Genomic DNA, 22,044 nt, shown 5'->3' with positions numbered 1-22,044 from the left:
TGGTTTGAATTCCTCACGTTATGACGTCATTAGAGTAGTCAGACTCCTTTTGTGTGCCTTTGAGAGCAAGAGTTCCAGTCAACAAAGAGAAGCAGCACTAAACTTTATGAACCAGCATTGGAGTCACACCTCATCACTTCTGCCATATTCTACGGGTGGAAGCACAAGCCCACCTGATTTGTGGGGAGGGAACAGAGGCTCCGTTTCTTAATGAGAGTTTCAAAGAATTTGCAAGAAAGTTTTAAAACCACCACAACCCACTGTCTGGCCACAGGCTACTTATATTACTACCTTGTGCAAAATAAATGCATTCCCTCTCAAGAGCCTCTGTAAAAAGATCATCTCATGATATCAGACTCAAACCCAAGGTCTGGGATCTTGTCATCTAAGTTCCATTCAGGTGTGGATGAAGACACCTCAGATGTGATTCCCTGGATATATTCTTTTAGGTCAAAACGCCTGTGACCTAAGTTAACAAGACATCTATTCTCACACTCACAGCACTGAATGGGGAGACAACCAAAGGATAACCACAACAGATCCTTGCATTCCAAGAGTGAGAAAATTAGAGGCACAAAGCCTTCCATAGAATTCTGAAATTTAGTCTGATGCATGTTACCATTTCACTGCTTAGGGCTCAGTCCCACTCCCTGTGAGCTGTTTGCCATAGCTCTTGGCTCCACCCTGTAGAATCTTGGCTCCACCTTGTAGAATCTTGGTTTTGCCTCTGAGTTACCCCCTTTTTTTTTTTTTTCTGTAAGATATGGCTAGTATTTGCCACTGACTTCTTAGCCTGTTTCCCGACTGTATATGTTTGAAGGTAGAGATGCTTTTTTCAATTTGTCTCTCTTTCTTTACTCCAAGATAATATATTTTCTTTAAAAATTTGGTGAGTTTCCTATGTATGAATTCATGATCCACTCCATTAGGCAAAAGCTACATGCACAAATCTTTTCTGTGAGGACGTTATGGAAAAAATGATGCTTAGAAGTTCTATTCTTTAAAAATAGAAGATGTGTGTAGCACATGCTTCAGATATTGAGAAAGCCTTTTGCCTATTTGAAAGGCTTGGTAGTCGGCCTCAAAGATGCTTTCCAGGGACCTCCCTGGTGATCCAGTGGCTGAGACTCTGTGCTCCCAATGTTGGCAGCCCAGGTTTGATATCTGGTCAGGGAACTAGATCCCACAGCCACAACTAACAGATACCACATATCACAGAGAAGATTGCATATCTTGTGTGCCACAACCAAGACACAAATGAATAAATAAATATTTAAAAACAACAACAGAAAAAAAAAGATGCCTTTCAATGAGTCCAGCTTATGGTGTTCATGCCCTTTTATTATCACCTTCCCTTGAGTGTTGACTGAACCTAGTTACGTCCTTCTACAAATAGAATAAAAGTGATGGGAAGTCGCTTCTGAGATTATGTTGCAAAGTGAATCTGCTTCTGTCTTGCCTGCCTTCGCTTTCTCTCTCATTTGCTTGCTCCGATGGAAGCCAGCTGCCATGACATGAACTTCTCTATGGAGGAACTCATGTGGCAAATAATTAAGGAAACCACTGGCCAACAGCCAATAAGGAAACGAGGCCCCCAGTCCCACAGCCTGTGATGAACCGAATTCTGCCAACTGCAAGTAGATACTCCTTTGATTGAGCCTCCGGATGAAAATATCACCTTAGCCAGTACTTGGTCAAAGCCTAGTGAGAGTTCATGAGCCAAAGGAGCCAAATAAGCAACTCCCGGATTTGGGACCTGTAGAAATGGTGAGATAAGAAATGTGTGTGTAGGAATTAAACCACTAGATTGGGAAGGAAAGACAGACATGAAGCGGGAGAGACAAGAACAAAGTGAACACGAGAAGATAAACTGGCAAACCAGAACCCGTAGAGACAAATGAGGATCTATGTCTGTCTTTCAAGGTTGCCGACTTTGGCCGTATGGGTGGCTTGTAGGATGAGCTGACACTTTTATACACCTCGCTCAGCATTGGCAAAGGAGATGCCAAAGGAGCAATCTGGCTGGAGTTGGAGGAACCACAAGCCTGGCTACTGCCCTTCACCACCAACGCGAGCCAGTGTATCAACAGAAATGTGCACGAGGTGCAGCTGTGCTTGATCTTGCACTGATCTCTAGAATATAAATATGGCTGCTACTCACCGACATTTGAGGTGTCTCACAGATACAGGCAGATGTCTCTTGTGGCAAAGCCAGATTCAGAATTGCATAGAGAAGGGAAATCTGGGGAATATATTTCTGGCTTAGCTGAATTAACACGGTACAAAGTCACTGCATTTCAAACCTATATATATCATTATTCTTATGTAATTTATTTAGAATCTTTAACTAATGAGATCTGCTTCCTGTCTTTCTACCCATTTTCACTTATCAGTGTATACAGAGCACAGGCCACGTGACTCACCTAAAACCGGCAATATCAATTTGTCTCAGGCGGTTTACAGACACGCTCTACACTGAGTTCAACCTGGAGCATTTTCAGTTTTGGAAAGCATGAAACCAAAGCATTTTTGTTTATTTAATTGTTTGTTATGAATTTAACATGGTATAATAAAAATAACAAGAAATTTGTTTTGATAAATATTAACTAGGTGGACATGCATTAAGAAAATAAGAAGCAGGACTTCCCTGTTAGTCCAGTGGTTAAGAATCCACCTGCCAATGCAGGGGACATGAGTTTGATCCCTGGTCTGGGAAGCTTCCACATGCCACAGGATGACTAAGCCTGTGTGCCAAAAGAAGACCATGCCTAGAGCCCGTGCTCTGCAACAAGAGAAGCTACCAAAATGAGAAGCCCTTACACCACAACTAGAGAGTGGACCCCACTCACAATGACCAGAGAAAGCCCATGTGCAGCAACAAAGACCCAGTTCAGCCAAAAATAAATAAATGGACTTATTTTTTAAAAAAGGGAAAAGAAAAGAAGAAGCAGAAGAAAATATGATGAGCTCAAGGAAGACACTGGCAATGTATCAATCCTGGAAACGAAGTAGGCCAAACAGGGTAAGAAGAGTGAAAATATTCAGGTATAACTAGAAGTACTTAAAAATTCGATCCATGAATCAAGGCCAAAGAAAGTAAAGAAAGGCTAATAAAAATATTAATATATATATATATATTCTTTATCAAAGGGATTAAGAGGAACCTTCTTATACTCAGGCATAGTGAATGTGAAGAAAAATATTTAATGTGTTTCTTAATCAATTCATTCTACACTTATTAATTAAGCACTGTTCCAGACACTCTACTAGGCACTGAGGGTACAGCAGAAGGACCAAATTCACGGTCCTAATCTATATTCATATTTATTGGATGACCTGGTAGGTGAACGGTGATGATCTCAAGGCAGTGTGATCATGGATATTTTTATCTATTGCTACATTTTATACACTGAACTTCTATTTTATGATCATGAACGTTTACTTTAAAAAATACACTTGAAACAGAGAGCTAGGCTCGATACTAGAAAAATCATTGAAAAAGAGAAAGGACTGGGGAACATCAAATACAAAGTCCACTCCATCAAATCATTCTAAAGGCAGGTGACTGACATACCCTATCAGGCTTGTCCAGCATTAAGCTTTTACTTAAATCTTTGCCTCAAACTTTTACAGATGCAAGTTAAGGCTTTTGGTTGTTAGCAGCAGGTGATTTACTTTGCTGGGTGTTTTTAGCTGTTTTTAGGTAATACCTAGTTATGCGTTTGCCAGACTTTCTGACTCTTGTCCCCCCAACCGTCTCTATCATCCTCAGGCAGAGTATCTTCTGACACCAAATTTTCTCCACTAAATACATATGCATAAATTACTTAACTGGTTAATGAACCAACTGATTGAAGGATTCTTTCAACACATATTTGTGTGTCTTCTCTCGACCAGACCTGGTGATTACTAGTGATCAACATAGACCAGACTCCTTCCATCATGAAGCATATATTCTAATTCTAAGAGGATGACTGTAAATTGTTAAACAGATGGAAGGCATTACAAAATGTAATTCAACATAAAATCTGGATATTCATAGAAAAAATATAAATTTAAAAGCTGTATCTGTAGCCTATACCCTTTGGGCTTCCACCTATTGATTAGTGAGAGGACATGAAAAGTCTCATCTAGTTTAAAGTTAATCCAATGAAATAATTTATACAATCTTTTTAGGGCAGTGGTTCTCAAATTTTGATTGATATCAGCATTTGATGGGGACTAATACAAGTATCAAGGCCTAGGCCCCATTCCACTTGAAGTAGCCTGGTCCTCTGTGGGATTTATTAGCTCCCCAGGAGGTCTCCCTGGCGGCTCAGACAGTGAGGAGTCCACCTGCAATGCAGGAGACCTGGGTTCAATCCCTGGGTTGGGAAGATTCTGTGGAGAAGGGAATGGCTACCCAATCCAGTACTCTTGCCTGGAGAATTCCATGGACAGAGGAGTCTGTTGGGGCTTTAGTCCATGGAGTTGCAAAGAGTCAGACACAGTGGAGGGACTAACAAATAGGAGGTTCTAGGGGCTTCCCTGTTGGCGCAGCGGGTAAAGAATCTGCCTGCAATGCAGGAGACACAGGTGACACGAGTTTGATCCCTGGGATGGGGAGATCCCCTGGAGGAGGAAATGGCAACCCACCCCAGTATTCTTGCCCGAAAAATCCCATAGACAGAGGAGCCTGGAGGGCTACAGTCCATGGGGTTGCAAAGAGTTAGACGTGACTGAGCATACACGCACTTGTACTGCAGGCCACGCTGTGTCCCCAGAGTTACTGTGCTGACATTTATTCTAGAGCAGCTTGAGTCCCAAATGGGAGCAAGGGTGTCCTCTCCTCCTTCCTTCCTTTCACAGTTCCCTCTGGCTAGAAAAGGGTAGGCTTTTCCCTCTTTCTTTTCTCCCTGGACTTTTCTTACATATACAAAATTCTCTGGTCTCTTAACAAGGCCTGATCCTTTATAAGCTAAAGGAGATAGAGGAATTTAGATAATCCTTTCTCAGGATCAAAGCTTGGCTTTTGACTTCCAGAAGCTTAATGTCAGCTGAGACTTTGTCTGCTACTTTACTGGAACTCATCCTAATAGGCAGGTGGATGCTTCTAGAGAAGAACCAAGATTTATTCCAAGGAAGGCAAAAACAAGATCATGTAAGTAATTCAAAAGGAGAATTATTTGCTCTGCAAAAATAAACAAATAAACTGTTTTCATCACAGTGATAAACTCTGTTAATATAGTTAAATAGGCTAATGTGACACACTGAGCCTGAGGAGAGGTGAGAATGGCTTTGAATAACTGGTAAGGAAATGCTTTCCGGAGTAAGTGACATTTGAGATGAGATTTGAATGCTAAAAGGGAAACAATCTTGATACAGTCTAGGAAAAAGTGTTCCATGCAAAAAAATAAATAAACAAACGCAAAAAATGTTGGGGTATTAATGAATTTGGCATGTTGGGGAAACAGGAAGAAGTCTTGTAAGTTTCCAGAATAATGAGAGCTCAAAGAGGTAGGCAGGACCAGATTAGGAAAACTTCCTATACCATATAAAGTGCTTGGGTTTATCACCAAAAAAATATGAAGCCACGTGATTTTTTTTCCCCTTTAGAACAGGAGAGTGACTTGAGCTGATTTATGTTTTCAAAAGATCATACTGGTGACTGTGCTCCGAAGGAGCATAGATAGGGGAGTGAAGGAAGCAGACAGACAAGTTAGCAGGATGTTGAAATATTTAATTCAAGGGAAAACTAATGGGAACTGGTTCAGACTACAATGTCAGACGGATCACATAAAAGGAGTGATCGGTAGACTGAGGCTGTGTTTTGGAAAGTAACAGGTAACAGGCTTGGATGGGAAGAATGAGATAAAGAGAAGAAGAAATAAGAACAGTTCTTGAGATTTTTGAAGGTTCTAGGTGAGTAAATAGATGTATACAGGTATATATATAGGTGTGTACATAAGTATCTGTAAGTATATATATGTGTGTGTATGATTACATATAATTTTAAAATATTCCTCTTCTAAGAACAGCATGTGGTCTCAGTAATTTTTCAGATGAGATTGCCAGATATTGGTGATTACATTGTTCAAGATTAAAAAAAAGGAAAAGGATTAACATCTTAAGCATTTATTGACAGGCAGTGTGCTAAGTACATTATTAATGTTATTTCAGGGCTTCTCTGGTGGCTCAGTGGTAAAGAGTCTGCCTTCTAAGGCAGGAGACACAGGTTCGATCCCTGGTCTGGGAAGATCCCACATGCCGCGGAGCAGCTAAGCCCGTGTGCCACAGCTACTGAGCCTGTGCTCCACATCAGGGAAGACACCACACTGAGAAGCCCAAGCGCCACAGCTAGAGGGTAGCCCTGCTCGCCACAGTTAGAGACAAGCCTGAGCAGTAACGAAGACCCAGCAAAGCCAAAAAGAGATAAATAAGATTATAAAATAAATAAATAAATGTTATCTCACTTGAACTTTATGCCTCAATTTTATAAGCAATTGTTTCTACTACTTAATAGATGAAAATTTACCCTGGAGGGAAAAGAAACTAACACACTTCAAACATGTATTCAGCCAACATTTTAAAAGGACTTTTGGTGTGCGTTATAGTCATAGTTGAAGGTCAGCATGGATTTAAAAAAAACTGGAAAAAACAGTTCTAGATCCTACACATTGTATGGTGTATTTTCTGGGTGCAAAACTAGTTAAAAGACCGTGCCTTTCATGGACTAATTTAAACCAGACATAACAGTAGTGCTCAAATATATCCTCAAGCATATGTTGCTCCAGGTGTCAGTCAAAATATGTACATCATATAAAAGTAATGTTGTAGTGGTTTTAGATGGTGGAGTATTTTAGCTTTAATCCTTCTTCATGTTAAGTTCAATTTCTGCTACTGTTTTAGCTTTTTTTTTGGAATGAAGCAGAGTTGGGATACCAGCTGCTCTAAAAATCGTCTTCACTTCCTAGATGTATCACATCTTTCCTTTGCAAGAGTCTGCATACCCCTCTTCTATGGAATAGACCCAATCTACAGACCCTAGGGAAGCTTTCCTAGCCCTCTGTGGTTAGTTTTCTTCACTTTTTTTCCAACTCAAACTGAATACTGCTTATTCCTAGCAGGGTTGTGCCATTAAATTTATCTTATGGTTTTCACATAAGTCTTACTGGTTTATTTTTGCTTCTATGACTTGCATTCATGCAGATGAGTGCATACTTGCAAGTATGCAAATATGAAGATAAGTGAACAAGGTTATTTTTAGTGGGAAGAAGTATATGTTCAAAGGTTGTTGACTACTCAGGGAAGTTACCTACAGAATCATGTTATGAACCAATTTATCCTTTACTCCAACTTCTCTCTAGATGGACAGGGTAACCTAAGGATATATGGAAACACATCAGAAATCCATTCAAGCCAAGTGTGAAAATATAGACTAATAGAAACAATAAGCAATACCATTTGGGCTCAAAGTAATGTGTTGCTATCAAGAGAAAAAATGTACTTTCTTGTAAACCAGTGCTTGTGTGCGTACTAAGTCGTTTCAGTTGTGGCCGACTATTTGCAACCCCATGGATTGTAGCCCACCAGGCTCCTCTGTCCATGAGATTCTCCAGGCAAGAATACTGGAGTGAGTTGCCATTTCCTACTTTAGAGGATCTTCCTGACACAGGGATTAAACCAGTGCCTCTTACGTCTCCTGCATTGGCAGGTGGGTTCCTTATCACTAGTGCCACCCAGACTAGGGGAATGCCAATATTTTTGGAGTGTGTAGCCTCCCAAGTAAACAGTTTCGGGCCTGGAGTAAAATTCTTATTTGCTTGCTAAATACTAGGTCACCACTCTACTCACACCTTCCTCTTCCACTTGCCAGATTGCATTCATCTTTTAATTTGTTTTATTGCCTGAATTAGAGCTCACAGCTACTTCTGCTACTGCTGCTGCTGCTAAGTCGCTTCAGTCATGTTCAACTCTGTGCGACCCCATAGACGGCAGCCCACCAGGTTCCCCCATCCCTGGGATTCTCCAGGCAAGAACACTGGAGTGGGTTGCCATTTCCTTCTCCAAAGCATGAAAGTGAAAAGTGAAAGTGAAGTTGATCAGTCGTGTCCAACTCTTAGTGACCCCATGGACTGCAGCCCACTAGGCTCCTCTGTCCATGGGATTTTCCAGGCAAGAGTACTGGAGTGGGGTGCCATTGCTTTCTCCTACTCTTATTCAAACTCTGGGCATTTATATTTTCAACTTCTACTATGTTAGATTTTTTGTACTTGGTGCAAACATGTCTGAAAGACAACTCGTCATCTTTCATCCCCAAATCCTGCTCTTCTTACCAGTTCTCTAGCAAGAAGGTCAAAGAGTACCAAACTTGGCCTCCATAGCGTAACAGGCCAACTAACCTATATAAAGATACAACTATCAATTCAACACTTTGGACTTAATCCTCAATTTAGGACTCTGGTATTCACTCTGCCTTCATTCTTCACAACTGCTCTCCATCAAATCAAACTTTCACCAGTTTTCTCAATTCCTTTGGCCCATCTCTCCTTACAGATGACTCCACCTCCTTCATACTTACTATTTTTAGTATTACCTGTGTAACTGTAACTCCAAGTTCTTATCTCCATACCAGACCTTACTGCTAAGCTGCAGGCCAACAGGTTTCTGATCGCATCCATCTAAATTTTCTAGTGACCACAAACGCAGTTCAAAACATAATTCCTCATTCTGCATCTCTTGTCTCTGTTCAGGATAACATCATCTCTTGTTGGGTTTATTTGAGCGCTTTAGAATTGTTCTTGTTTCCACTCTACATCTCCATCAGTTACCACTTGTACTTCTCTAGTGTTTATTTTTTTTCCAAAACACAAATTTAATGATGGAAAATTATCCAATTCATTTCACTTAAAAGCACTTCATCCAAATTAAAATTGTTATATGTTAAATTAAATTTTGGGGAAAGGATTTTTAGATTTATCAAAGAGATACTTGGTGCACTAAAAAGTAGATTGGAAAAAATAACCAAGTATGCAGTGCAATAAAACTAGAACCAATAATAGAACCAAACAACTATTCAGTAGGAAATTACATTTTTTTTCCCCCAATGACTCTGAGTTTTAAAGATGACTTTAAAACACAAAGTTTCAAGGTAGAAATTAATTTTTAAAAATGAGCAATGCATTTCAAAAACCTTTGGGATATAGTTAAATAGTACTCAGAGGAAAATGGTTATTCTTATATGAGCTTGCTAAAACACTGTAAGAATTTAAAATAAGGTAACTCCAACTGAGCTTTGCAGGTGGCTCAGTGGTAAAGAATCTACCTGTCAATGCAGGAGACACAAGAGACACAGTTATGCTCAGTCATGTCCAGTTCTTTGTGACGCCAGGGACTGTGGCCCACAAGACTCCACTAACCATGGAATTATCCAGACAAGAATATTGGAATGGGTTGCTATTTCCTTCTCCAGGGGATCTTCCCAGACCAGGGATTGAACCTGTGCTCTGGCATCTCCTGCATTGGGAGGTGGATTCTTTACCACTGCACCACCTGGGAAGATGTATGTATATATATATACATATATATATACATACCAGAAAGATTTTGTTTTGACCTAAAAATCTTCCTCTATCTTGTAAGTCATACTTATGGCACTCTACCACCTTGCAGTTAAATGGTTGATTATTTTCCTAAGCCTCCTTTAAATGTCTCCATCATTCTCAAGCTAAGTAATGTGAAGGTGGATGCAAGGGAACTCTGTCACATTTGTTACCAACTTGAGCTACTTAAAGGTGAACAATATTAGACATGATGCTGCTGCTGCTGCTGCTGCTAAGTCACTTCAGTCATGTCCGACTCTGTGCAACCCCATAGACGGCAGCCCACCAGGCTCCCCCGTCCCTGGGATTCTCCAGGCAAGAACACTGGAGTGGGTTGCCATTGCCTTCTCCAATGCAGGAAAGTGAAAAGTAAAAGTGAAGTCACTGAGTCTTGTCCGACTCTTAGCGACCCCATGGACTGTGGCCCACCAGGCTCCTCTGTCCATGGGATTTTCCAGGCAAGAGTACTGGAGTGGGATGCCATTGCCTTCTCCAAATATTAGACATATTAATGTATATAAGATGCTATTTTCTGTATTTTTAACCAAGGATTTAGTTAACTCAACTGATGGTTAGCGCCCCAGGGAAGCTGGGGCAATTTGTTTTTATACAAGTGAAGTGGAATGATTTTGAATTTTAAAAAGCTCTAGTGCTTAGAGTAAGAACTGCCGTTCTGGGTTTTGTTTGCCCCACTTTCAGGCGCATCTGATTTGTGTCTCTATTTGATAGGTCCGGGAAATGCATGGTAATGACTGTTAAAAATCGCGCAAATTTAATAAGTATTCAAAGCATGGAAAAAGACGGCATTTGCAAAATGTGCCACGTTCTCTGTGAAAACTGATCAGATAATAATGTGACAAAAGGCACTCCTGAATACAATTTCCTGAAAAAGTTTTAATTGAATATGTGTGATCAAGAGGAATTCCATTGTAGATCCATGTGGCGTTTAAATAAAGAGGTGAAACTATTTCTTGATTTTTTTGTTATTACTTCAGTGCAGCAATATTCTCTCACCAGGCAAATCTAATAGCTCATAATACTTTTTTAATGATTAATTTTTATTGGAGTAGAGTTGCTTTACAAAACAAAGTAGAAATAGAAACATAGACTGGAAAACAAATGTATGGATACTAACGGGAAAGAGGGGATGGGAGGAATTGGGAGACTGGGATTGAGACATATATGCTATTGATACTAGGCATAAAATAGGTTAAAAAATAAGAACATACTATATAACACAGGTGACTCTACTTAATGCACTGTGGTGACCTGAATGGAAACTCAGAATGCTTTGGGGGCAGAAATATCTGGCTGAGGGATGCACAGAACACTCTTTCTCTTTAAAAACAATAAAGGTAAAGGAGAGAGAGGGAGTAAGAGGCAGAGAAAGTAGGAGTCAGTCTGTGCTCAGTCGCGTCTAACTCTTTGTGACCCCATGGACTGTGGCCCACCAGGCTCCTCTGTCTATGAGATTTCCCAGACAAGAATACTGGAGTGCGTTGCCATTTCCTCCCCCTCCAGGGGATCATCCCAACCCAGGGATCTCCAGCGTCTCCTACATTGGTAGGCAGATTCTTTACCACTGCGCCACCTGGGAAGCACTGGGATGAGCATATGGGATTCACAAAATACTCTTTCTCTTTAAGAACAATAAAAGTAAAGGAGCGAGTTAGGAGGAGGAGGGGAAGTAGGGGTCTGCAGCTGCTGCTAAGTCACTTCAGTTGTGTCCGACTCTGTGTGACCTCATAGACGGCAGCCCACCAGGGTCCCCCGTCCCTGGTCTAGGAACATTTAAATGCAGCCTCTTTGAAATTCCGCTGAAGAGCCTCACAAAAGGATACTTTGCTCACAACAAAGAAAAAGACAAAACCCTTTGATCTCCAGGGTTGTCTAGAATTGTCCCCTTTGGAAGCAAGGGCTGTCCGAGAACTTGTGCACAATGGCCAGTCACACTCTGGGTAATTGTGGAAGCTGGGATGCCCTTCAACAAGCAGTGTTGGCACTTCAGACTAATAACTGGACTCCATCTAGTGGTCATAATAACACACCGGGCTCTAGCTGCTTCCAGAAAGAGACCTCACACCAAAGCAAATCAACCAGCCCTGTTCGTGAGATTCAACTTGCTGCTGTGGTCAGAGGGGGCTGAAAGGACCAAATAAAACAACAGCAACAACAATACACGCAATCTCAGGCACTCTGCTACCCTCCTTTTGCAGGTAGGAGCCTGTGTGGCTGAGACCCTGTTGGTCCTATGGTACTTTTCTCACTGGGATGGTTTGTGTGATGTGTTTTATTATCGTGTGAAACAAGAGAGGATGGTGGGCGCAGTACTGAACGAAGCCTCAGGAGCATCGTCTCTGCTGTGTGACTTCTGGCAGGTCCTGGGGCTAAACCTCCGAGGGACCGAGTCGGCGTGTCTAAGATGAGAAGGTGAGACGCAAAGGTTTTCACCACTTGTCTATTTCATACCTGCCAGGCCCTCTGTCGAGTGCTTTGTGAAACTCAAGGACTTTAATGTTCAAGAAAGAGATAAATGTTTAAAGGGTAAATATCTAAAATACTTTCTGTAAGTTACCAAATTTCATACCTGAGCATCACAAGAGTTCCTTGGAGATGTCTGAGGGTTAGATAATTACTCATAGGTGTAAGAATGAGGAGGTGACAAGAATAGTAAACTTTCCCTATGTCTGTGACTGTCCACGGCTGTATTCTTGTCCACATCTATTCTTTCTGTATGAACACTTATGTAAATATATACATATAAATATACATACCTCATAATCAATTTTAAAAAGACAGATGACCACTCAGGGAAAGCCTTGGGAACATGAGTAACAGATTAAAATTTTATATCTTTAATGTATCAAGAATTCTTACAAATGAATAACTTAAAAAAAGACTCCTTAGAGATAAAATGAGCAAAGGACATAAACAGGTCATTCTCAGAAAAGAATTACAGAGAATTAAAAGTCTGTTAAACACATATTTAAGCTTTACCAGCAAAGAGATAGGCTAAATTATTTTTTAAGCAATGAAATTAGTTTTAATTACTATTTAATTATGCAATTATCTAAAGTTAATTATTAGTAACAGTGAATTTTAAAATTCTTGTCAGAGGAGCAAAGTAATCACAAATACTGAGTGCACCATGACGTCCTTCCATACAGGAGTGATGGGAGTGTGTGTTGGCTGACCTATCTAAATAAAGCCTGACTATATGAATTAAAATGGAAAAGATTCCACTTTTAGTATATCTAAAAGAAACAACTGGATGGACAGCTACACGGAAATGTATTTGTGATCATCTTTGTTGTAGCATTTTGTGTAGTAGTAAAGGAAATAGCAAATAACCAACAATAAGCTACCAACTCTAAATATTTTACTATTTAGGAATAGTTAAGTAATTGGGATAGAGCCACATATTAGACTACTATTATACTATAATGAAAAAATTTTATAGATTTATGTGTATAACATAAAATATTTACAGTTCACTAAGGAGATTGAGCTTAGAAAAGAATAAATATAGTATGTCACAATTTTACTTTTAATAATATAATGAATAGTATATGCATATGAATTACCACAGAAAAATATCCAGAAAGATATAAATTAAAACTTTGTATTTTAACAAAAGTTTAATGAGAGCTTCCATGGTGGCTCAAATGATTAAGAGTCCACCTGCAATGCAGGAGAGCGGGGTTTGACCCCTGGGTTGGGAAGATCCCCTGGAGAAGGAAATGGCAACCCACTCCTGTACTCTTGCCAGGAGAATTCCAAGGACAGAGGGTCCTGGTGAGCCCTAGTCCATGCGGTTGCAAAGAGTTGGACATGACTGAGTGACTAACATTTCATCTCATTTCATTACCATGGAAAAATATCCAGAAAGATAAATTAAAACAGTACTGTAGCTTCTTGGTGATGAAATTACAATTTTCACTTTGTTTTTATATCTTTCTTGGTTGTCCGTATTTCCCACAATCATGATAAATTGCTTTTATTATCAGATAAGCCAATTAAGCAACATTTATTGAAGATTGGAATAAAGTTGGAGTAACTGGGGCAAACTTCCACAAAAATCTCTAACTACATCTTCCACAATGTTTCCTAATCTGAACGTGTAATTTCCTGCTTCGGTTTATTGCACTATAGAGGTAAATAAAGGAACTAACAAAAGAGATGTATCTTTCACAGACCACAAAAGTTCCACTTAACTGTAAAAAAAAGTTTCTCTTCTCATATCCCTTAGGCATGATAACATGCAAGGAGATAAAAAGGAAACTTGCAAAGACAGAAGGGAGGTCTCTGAAGAGGACTGGGTAACAGTTTGCATGGTCTGGACACATCCCCTTGGCCTGCAACCACCCCTCCACGTGGTGGTGTGTGTGCTGTGGTCAGTCAGGTGTCAGAGCTGAAGAAGCGGCCAGTGAGAGCTGAGCATAGACACGGGGGTGGTAGGGATGGCTGAGGATACAGTCTTTTCCTGGGCTCAGGGTGACCACAGTGGTGAGCATCGTGTCTACAGGTTCTGATTGTCTCCCATCTGTTTCTCTGTGCTGTACTTAGTTCACTCTTGTTCAACTCTTTGCAACCCCATGAAGTGTAGCCTGCCAGGCTCCTCTATCCATGGGGATTCTCCAGGCAAGAATACTGGAGTGGGTTGCCATGCCCTCTTCCAGGAGATCTTCTTGACCCAGGGATCAAACCCAGTTCTCTCACATTGCAGGCAGATTCTTTACTGTCTGAGTCACTAGGGAAGCCTTGAGCTTCTCTAGGGATCATCTTCTTTAGTCCTTAATATTGTTGTCAGACTTACTCCACTAGATGCTATGAAGATCCCGAATCCTAGCATTACTGTTTAATATCTATGTGATGCTTGGGTAAGTAACTGAATTCCCTAAAATTTTATTTCCCTCATGTGAAGAGCAGGAGTAATATCATTGCCTCTAATTCTCATGAAGGGTGTGGTGCCAGCAACAGCTAGCCCTATGCTTGCATGAGTCATGTGCTCCAGAAATGAAAATTAAGTTATGTACTGTATGTTAAAGCAAGTATTAACCTCCATTAGACACAAGTCGGGTGACCATATCACTTATCGAATGAACGAGATTGATTTGGAGGGTACAAGGAGGTGCTTCATTAAGCCAATGCAAGATTAATTTGGGAACTGACCAGGGCAAGTTAAGATGGATGATCATTCTGGTTATAAATTTCTTAATCTGATTTCCTCGAACTGTACAACATTCACAATGGCTGGTGTTTTATTATCAGCACGGAATCTGGATGGTTTCCTTATGGGACGTGGGTTCGGAGAATGCGATGTTGCCCTGAGGACAAGTCTGTGCTGCATTCCTATCACTGGCTCACACATCAGTGTCCCCTCGGTGTGCCATGTGACTTTACATCCTCGCTGCCTAGCATATTGTACGTGCTCAGTAAATGGTTATAGAATTTATGACCAGATGCCTTGGAACAATTAGTCTCAGATGCCAGGAAATGGCTCTTGCATTTTCTGGGTGGTTCCTGGCTGTAAGCCCAGCTTTCTAGCAGTTGGATAATTGTACTGTGATGGTCAGCCTGAGGCAGCAACAATCAATTCTATTGCCTGTTGGATCCAGAATAGAGGTTGCTGACTGCTGCTCTCTGTACAATGTGCTGGGAATTTTTGAGACGGCAGGACACCACCTGGTCTCCTTGGCATCTTGGCCTGTCCCTTTGCCTTGCCTGCTGAATCACCTGCCCACTAGACTGTGAGCACTTTGAGAGCAAGCACTAAAATTATCTTCTTTAAGCTTGTATTTCCAGCTTTGACGGAATGCCTGGCACAATGCTCCGTAAGTAATTGTGGAATGGATACATAAAAATAGCACTAATGAAATAATTGTGAAATAAAAGAATAAAAAAATGAAAGAATATTGTAATTAGCTATCTAAATTTAGAAAATATACTTATCATCTTTGGGTCTCATTTTCAATATTCATAAAATTGGAATAATAAAATCTCACAGAATGGCATCCTTTTTGTCAGTTGTCATAAGTTGTAAGCACCATTTATAGAGTGAATCTGTCAGTCATAATGGTTATGCTGTTCTAATTCAGATTTGAATCAGAATTCAGATGGAGTCTACCTTTTGTTAACTTTTAGATCTTTAACATTTACTTTAACTTTTCCAAGTCTTGGGTTCTGCTGTTGGTTGATATATGCCAAAACCAATACAATATTGTAAAGTTAAAAAAAAAAAGAAAAAAGATTAAACCAATTGCTGTGAAAATAAATTAGTATTGTCCATTGCTTAGCAAATATAATATATTTTTAGCATTATTATTCATATTGAAGATCTTGGAATTTTATGACTTTTGTTTCTATTATCTACATAATACCTGTAAAATAAGACTATCATTAACATTCTTATTCACAATTAGAAAACCATGAAGATTTATTAGGTTTGGATTACTGGGAATTGAGAATGAATTGATAGATACAATGCATAGAAACCAATAGCATTAATAAGTAAAAGGTGTATAGTATTTTACAGTGCACAAAATATTTCCACAACGAGAAGATTCACAATGCTGAAATAAACTACGGGCTGTCGGTAGGTTTCCATGCATTACTGTGGATTGCATTTATTCCTTACAATATTATTTTGGAGTTCCCATGAACACTAAAAGCCATGTGTAACTCATTTACCTGGCTGATTTAAGAGGCGTTTGATAGTTTCCAAAAGTTTCCACTCTCTCTTTCCTAGCCAGAAAATCAGAATGCAGGTGCATCAGAGAGACGGGAGGGAGTTTAATGTAGATTTGTTTGGTGGGGGAGAGTATTTGGAAAAGCACTTTGTGTAAACTCTGTGTGTGTGGGTGTGTATGTGTGCATGAACACATAGGCATCTCTGTCTATTCACCACACATGAGAAAGAGAACAGCACAGACAGAGTTCTTCTGCATCCAGTGAGAGGAAAACTGTGATAAGGAGAAGCATAACCATTTGTTCTGAGCCACGGAAGGATTCCAAACCAAGTGCTTGCAACTCTTCACTCTCCAGTCTTTATAGGATTCTTGTTTAAATCTACAAGCTTTCTAAGTAAACAAGTCTACGTATTTACAGATTTCTCAATCAGAATTTATGAACACTTCTCAACCTTAACACCGGATGTATCCACGTTATCATCTTGATTACCTATCATTGCTCAGTTTATGCTTCAAAAATCTTAACTTCAGTTATGAACTTCTCTAAACTGACTTGTAAGCAAGAATGAAAAAATATCCACAACTTTCTGTTTCAGCATTGGAGATAGCTGCTTTTCTGACATAATTATTTTTAAATAATTGTTTTAAGTGCTCATTTTCATTTATCTATTCATCTCTGTAGATGGGATACTGAGTAAAATATCCTAGAGCAACCTACATGTTTCAAATACATAACTAAGACTATATTTCACACACATTTCCTCATCCTTAGTCTAGAGACATTAGCACCTCCAGTCAGTTGACACAGGCTTGTGTACTCTAGAAAGTTAAAAACAATTTTTAAAAAGGGTTTTAGAGGGACACAAGTCCTTCAAAGAGCTTTCCTGGTTACTCAGAGGTAAAGAATCTGCCTGCCAATGCAGGAGATGTGGGTTAGATATCTGGTTCAGAGAAAGAGCCTCTGGGGAAGAAAATGTCAATCCATTCCAGGATACTTACCCGGGAAATCTGGTGGACAGAGGAGCCTGGCTGGCTACAATACATGGGGTTGCAAAGAGTCAGACACAACTTAGCAACTGAACAACAACAACAAAAGTCCTTCACAAAACAGAAAGCAAGTATATTCTCTCTGGGTTATAGAGATTGACAATTTCCCTTTGGCTTCCCTGAGCAAAGACCCACATCACACGGAGAAGCGACTGGTGAGTCGGAACCTGACTGCTTTTGTCTAGTTTATACCAACTTTCTATTTTAGCCTTGAAAATGGCTGCCCTTCTGACATAATTATTTAAAAATATGTATTACTTATTTTAATAGCAATCAATCTATAGCTCAAAGGAATAAGGAGGGACAAGAAATTTGAAGAACCGTTTCACCTCTTTGTGTGATATAAGTATGTAATATAATTTTCACAATACTGTGGTTTTCTTTCCTGTAACAGTTTACTTGGTGGTAATACATGCTTTTCATTTGTCAAGTCATTCCCTTATAGAAAAATGAATGAACAGAGTCATCATAAAGGAACTGAGGGACTTCCCTGGCCATCCAGTGGTTAACACTTCGCCTTCCAGTGCGGAAGGTCAGGTTTAATCCCTGGTCAGGGAACTAAGATCCCACATGCCTTGCAGCCAAAAAAACCAAAGCATAAAATGGAAGCAATATTATAACATTCAATAAAGACTTGAAAAAATGGTCCACATCAAAAAAAATCTTAAAAAAGGAATTCAGATAACTGTTGATGAGAAACAGGGTGAAATAGTTTAACAGTTTTTAACTTATCTATCTATCATCTCTGTGTGTGTGCATGCACATAGTCTAAATGTTCAAAAAGAGCTAAAGACTAATTTCTTGCAAAAGTGGACTGAATGGATCGAAAATAACTGGGGACAGATTTAATGTTATCATACGAAGTTGTTTAGAATCTAGGGAAAGGTGTTGGGTGCTTTCTGTGGGAAGTCATGTAAGGCCTGAAAGAGTAGCACAGCTGGGTCTGGTCATTAACATCTGTATCATAAATAGCAGATGAGGAAAAACTGGATCCAGTGCCAGGAGGAATGATCTGAGGCAGATTTTAGGTTAGAGTGTGATTAACATATTAAATTAAGTATGAAAAATAAATCGGGGTTAATAAACTACACTTGTAATTGTTTTTAAATTTTAGTTATCCAGGATGGTGCTGCATTTTTTAGAGCCTGCATATTGACCAAGGATCTCAGATAAATATTATATATTTATATATGTTATATAAATGTATGTGAAAAGCCGACTCATTAGAAGACCCTAATGCCGGGAAAGATTGAAGGGGCAGGAGGAGAAGGGGATGACAGACGACAAGATGGCTGGATGGCATCAACGCATCACCAACTCAATGGACATGAGTTTGAGCAAACTCCGGGTGAAGGACAAGGATGCCTGGCGTGCTGCAGTCCATGGTGTCGCAAAGAGTCGGCACAATTAAGTGACTGGACAACAAGAACAACAAAAATTATATATATATACATCTTTCTATTTTGGGGCTTCCCTGGTGGTGCTAGTGGTAAAGAACCTTGCTGCCAATGAAGGAGATGCAAGAAACTCGGGTTTTATCCCTGGGTCAGGAAGATCCCCTGGAGAAGTAAGTGGCAACCCACTCCAGTATTCTTGCCTGGAGAATCCCATGAACAGGGGAGCCTGGCGGGGTACAGTCCATGGGGTCACAGAGAGTCGGACATGACTGAAGGGACTTAGCACACACGCAGGCATGAACATCTTTCTATTTTATATGTAATATTTTTTCTTTATATCTTTGACAGTGCACCGCATCTAGATGAGGGACATAAAATGGAAAACATTTTTCTAAAGATTCAAAGTAAAACTACTTCCTATTTATCCCTTAGATCATCACTGTCCAAGAGAACTTTCTGTGATGATGTAATGTTCTATGTCCGTGCTGTTCAGTAAGGTAGTCACTAGACAGATGTGGCTTTGGGCACTTGAAATGTGGTTTGTTGGGTTAAGGAACTGAATTTTTAATTTTATTCCATTTTAATTTTTTTAAAAGTTTTTTTGATGTGGACCACTTTTAGAAGTCTTTATTGAATTTGTTGCAATATTACTTCTGTATATGTTTTGGGTTTTTGGCCACAAGGCATGTCAGATCTTAGTTTCCCAACCGGGGCTCAAACTCTCACCCCCTGCATTGGATGGTGAAGTCTTGACCACTGGTGCTGTGCTGTGCCTAGTCGCTCAGTCGTGTCTGACTCTTTTCGACCCCATGGACTACAGCCTGCCAGGCTCCACTGTCCATGGGGATTCTCCAGGCAAGAATACTGGAGTGGGTTGCCATGCCCTCCTCCAGGGGATCTTCCCAACCCAAGGATTGAACCTGGGTCTCCTGCATTGCAGGCAGATTCTTTACCCTCTGAGCCACCAGGGAAGCCCTAACCACTGGACAACAAGGCAAGTCCCTGTTCTGTTTTAATTAACTTGAAATTAAGTAGCCGTGTATGGCTAGTGACCACTGTATTTGTGCAGGCTTAGATCCAAGCTCTCCTAACTCTTAGGTCCACTGAGACAATTTTTCTGATGGTTTAGTATCAGATGCTAGACCTTTAAAACTTGGGCCAAAACTCAAACTTAAGTTGCCTGTCATTCAAACTTCTGAGGAGCCTCTTATTTAGGGTCCCTTCACTTTTAACCGCTACTGTTTATATCAGTTAATGAAGAAATTACTACTCAGGACCTCTTATCATTGATCATCTAACATTATTCAAATTTTTGGTGGTTCAAAAGAGACATTTTCTTTTCTTTTCTTGAGTAGGTAGATTTTTAAACAAAGTATTTTTTATCAGTCATTAATGTCTAAGACTTGACTGTCATTTTCCTAGAAATTCAAAAAATGCAAAAGAAAATTCTTTCAATCATTAAATATTGAACGTGTATTTTCAGTCATTCCATTTTACACTTATTTTTTTCTTTGTATCCTAATTAACGTTTGTAGACCATCATCTATATGTGCTTGATAGCAATTCTTGGGCTATTGAGCCTTCTCACAGATTCGGATTTATTCCAGAAAGCTGCAAGAGATCTAAGAAAAAATAATAGATTCCAATAGTCTTTAAGATTTTTTAAAAATATAAATAAAATATAAGATTTTAATTTAAATCAACATACTCATGTTTGGTGATTTGACCCTTGTTCTCACACCATGGGGTCATTTTCTTATGTCTATATTAAGTAGTTCAAGGCAGAATGCAGTAAAGGAGTCTGCCTTCTACAAGACAGAAATATCTCATCTTTATGATGAGTTCCAGATCTTAATTCTGTAACTAGTTGGAGTGGAATAGAACTTAGAAATAACTCTTATGCATAAGAGTTTGCATCTGCTAATTCCAAACTCCCAGTATAGGTTGAATAAACAAGGTCTTACTGTATAGCACAGGGCTTCCCTGGTGGCTCAGTGGTAAAAGAATCCGCCTCCCAGTTCAGGACAGGCAGGTTCAATCCCTGGGCCAGGAAGACCCCATGGAGGAGGAAATGGCAACCCACTCCAGCATTCTCTTGTCAGGGAAGTCTCATGAACAGAGGAGCCTGGAAGGCTATAGTCCACAGAGAGTTGGACACAACTGAATAACTGAGCACTCATGCACTGTATGGCACAGGGAACTATATTTAATATCTTGTGATAAACCATAATGGGAAAGGATATAAAAAAAGAATGTATATATGTGTATAACTGATACATTTTGCTGTACAGCAGAAATTAACACAACACTGTATTGGGTTGGCCAAAAAACTTCATGCGGCTTTTTCTGTTACATCTTATGGAAAAACCCAAATGAAGTTTTTTAGCCAACCCAATAAATCAACTATATTTTAATAATAAAAAAAAAACCCCAAAACTCCTATACCACTCTGCTAGAGGAAATAACTACTGATGACTTGAGAGGCAACGAGCAACTTCTAAGTGTTTTTAGCCTAACCCATCCATCCTTAAACTTCTCTTTGTGATATGTCGTCCCTTGGAATTGTTACAAAGTGAGCTTCAGATCAAAGGAAATAAAAAGCACAGCCCCAAAGGGCTCAGATATCTCTTGGGGCATCTTCCCCTGCCAGGCAGACCATCCACCTCTACATTATAAAATTACCCAAACATGGCCAACAGCTCCAAGTTTCCCCAACTCATGTGATTGACACCAGAGTATGGGCTCCAGTTTCCAGAGAGTGTTTGTCAATGTGACTGTTTCGACTGCCAACATTTCGATAGTGTGTCGTTAATTTCTCCCATTTCTAACAAATAAGACGACTTAATGAAATTACATATGCTGGACCCCATTTTAAAAGTCCGTGCTTGTTCATATGTATGTATGTCAGTATTTATAGTGATGGAAAACCTCCAGAAAGCAGAGCTGAAGTCCTATAAACACCAAAATGTTTCTCTTAAATAAGTCCATTTTGGGAAAAGCTCTGTCACATGGTTCTTGCACATAATTGCCTCACCTCTGAACTGCTGCACTCACATCTGGCCTGAGCCCCCGTGAGCTGGGGGTTGGTTCTGACTGGAACCTGATGGCAGTCTGCCTGTGTTTTGAGTCTGAAAATGCAGTTGGCTAATATTTTGAGTCAAGAAGTTGAAATATAGCCGTATAACTCCCTCCCTGCTTCAGTGACACTGCAGTGGACCTAGCATCTGTGTGTGCATGTGAAACAGAGCGAACACGAGAGATGTTGGGTATGGAGCTGGGATGAAGGAAATGTGGGGGAAGGGAAACACCTGCTACTCTCCAGTCTCACTT

Source organism: Bos indicus x Bos taurus, chromosome 6, assembly GCF_003369695.1.
Source record: "Bos indicus x Bos taurus breed Angus x Brahman F1 hybrid chromosome 6, Bos_hybrid_MaternalHap_v2.0, whole genome shotgun sequence".
In the NCBI taxonomy this organism is placed as follows: domain Eukaryota; kingdom Metazoa; phylum Chordata; class Mammalia; order Artiodactyla; family Bovidae; genus Bos; species Bos indicus x Bos taurus.
The sequence above is the reverse complement of the archived record's forward strand: the minus strand, read 5'-3'. Positions refer to the sequence as shown.